Consider the following 2,343-nt stretch of genomic DNA (forward strand, 5'->3'; position numbering starts at 1 on the left):
TCCTTCGATTTATGCGGGTTATTTATATGCAAATTTGCTCTCATGCGATGACCATACTTAGACCCATAATTTGGTATATGCGAGGTAAATTTACTCTTATGAGATCAGCACTGACGCCCCCGCGCCCAAGCAGGTAAGTCTGTGTGGGGAGGGGAAAGGGCCATGGCCCCACTCACCCCAGGTGCAGCGGCCCAGGGAGTGGCCGGCGCCAGCTGCCTGCAGCCGCTGGGCTGCACTGTGCCCCGAACCCCCCGTTTCTCTGCTGGTCCCCCCTCACCCCAGCTCCTGCTGCAGCTGTCCCGGCAGTGGCCAATGCCAGCTAACTGTAGCCGCTGGGCTTCACCATGTCCTGGTGCAGGCAGCTGGTGTCGGCTGCTCCCAGGGCCACTCCAGCATGGTCTGGGTTGAGTGCAGACAAGCAGAGCCCCGAGCGGTGCAGGGGTGAGTGCCACGCTGCGCAACCCCTGGGGCTCCGCTTGTCTGCACTCACCCCAGCCTGTGCTGAAGCAGCCCTGGGAGCAACCGACACAGGAACCTATCCCTATTTTTACATTATAAAGTGGGTTCGCTTTATGCAAATTCAATTTATGCAGCATTCTCCAGGAATGCATGTACCGCATAAATCGAGGGAAACCTGTAATGTAATCAGGGACAGATCCAGGGGAGGTTGCACTGATAAACATGTACCTCCTCCCCCTCCTTTGATTCCTGCTCCACCCCAAATTTAAATCCAATTGCTTGGCAGTGGCAGCAGCATTTCTATTGAGGCAGCAGTGAGGGAGTGCCATGATTTCATGCTTTATAATCTTCCTCAACTCCCCATTCCACAGGTATTAACAATCCTCTCTTCTTTTTAATGGTCCTGATGTTCCAACCATCAAGCTAGCCTGTGCTCTCTCATTAGCTGCTCCTGGTAAGGAAGCTCCTATTTCACAGCCCTGCAGGCTGTTTGTAACTCATCCCAAGGAAGGTCCTATTGCAGGGCTTGGCAGCCTTTTTGGACAGAGTCCCCAAAACAACTAACCTTGACTTGTAAGATGTTGGCATGCCAGGAGTGGACAGCAGGGGAACCACAAAGGGCCCAATCCTTGTCGTGGCAGTGCAGCCCCAGCCCTTTCCCCACCATCCACCCTAGGGTTGCCAACCCTGCAGGATTGCCTTGGAGTCTCCAGGAATTAGATATAAATCTCCAGGAGACTGCTGAGAGTCACCTGGGAGATAAATGATAGGGCATTCATTAAAATAAATATTACATGTTGAATTCGATTTATATAGTATTCCAGTGGGTTTTTAAAATGTAATAGTAATGTGCATTTGCTTTCCTGAGGTAATGACTCATGAACGTCATAAACCTCCCAGAATAGTTTCAAACAGAGTTGGTAACCATTATCCACCCCGAGGTGTGTGTGCCAAGCAAAATGCCTTCACATACCATGCTCTGGCACCTGGCGTGCAGGGGGTTGCCCCGGTGTATTGGGTTGGGCTTCAATCTTAACCTGTGTGATGCAGCCCTAAGCCTATTCATAAAGCTCCAGTTTATTTTTAACTGGAGAAAAATGGGTTGTATTAAATGGGCTGATGCCGCCGGCCATCTGCACCCCCCTTGTCAAAATCCTGCAGCCGTCCATGGGCGCAATCCTGGGACAGCCGCTCAGGCGCACTTTGCCAGGTCCTGGGATAAATCACGGGTGCTTCTTATAAAGCAGCAGTCTCCCTGTGCGTGAAGAAGGGTGTTTGTACCCCACAGCTTGCAAAGCACTGCCCCCCAGCCAACAATGTAGTTGGTCTAATAAAGGATATCACACCTACCCAAGGAACCTCGCCTGCGCTAATCCCCTGCACCCGCCACTGGGCTGAGGCCGCACTTTGTGGTGCGGTGGAGTGGTTTAGCGCGGGCACGTGCCAGGCCGGGCTGCGCCTGCAGGGGTGCGTGTGAGGCGGAAGGGATCAGTATACAGGGTGTAGCCGTACTGGTCTCGAGGAAAAGGCAATCGGGACTCATAGTAGAAACGATCTCTTTTATTAGACCAACAAGATTTTTGCAAAAAACCCCCACCCAAAATCTTTTTTTTTTTAATTCGGGAGCCGTGTTGGTCCGAGACAAAAAGAAACGCAAAACTCGAGACCTCTTGGTTCCGAGATGATTCCTTGTATTAGACCGGCTATTAGTTAAGCACTTTAAACTACTGGTTGGTCTAACACAAGGTATCGTCTCGGAACCAAGAGGTCTCAAGATTCGCGTTTGCTTCAGTGAGACACGACCACACCTCTGCGGCCCCGAGCCCGGCCCTGCGCTGCGCAATGAACCCGCCCCGGCCCGGCCCCCGGCCCCGCCCTATCAGC

This window comes from Alligator sinensis, unplaced genomic scaffold (assembly GCF_000455745.1).
Source record: "Alligator sinensis unplaced genomic scaffold, ASM45574v1 scaffold557_1, whole genome shotgun sequence".
Taxonomy (NCBI): domain Eukaryota; kingdom Metazoa; phylum Chordata; order Crocodylia; family Alligatoridae; genus Alligator; species Alligator sinensis.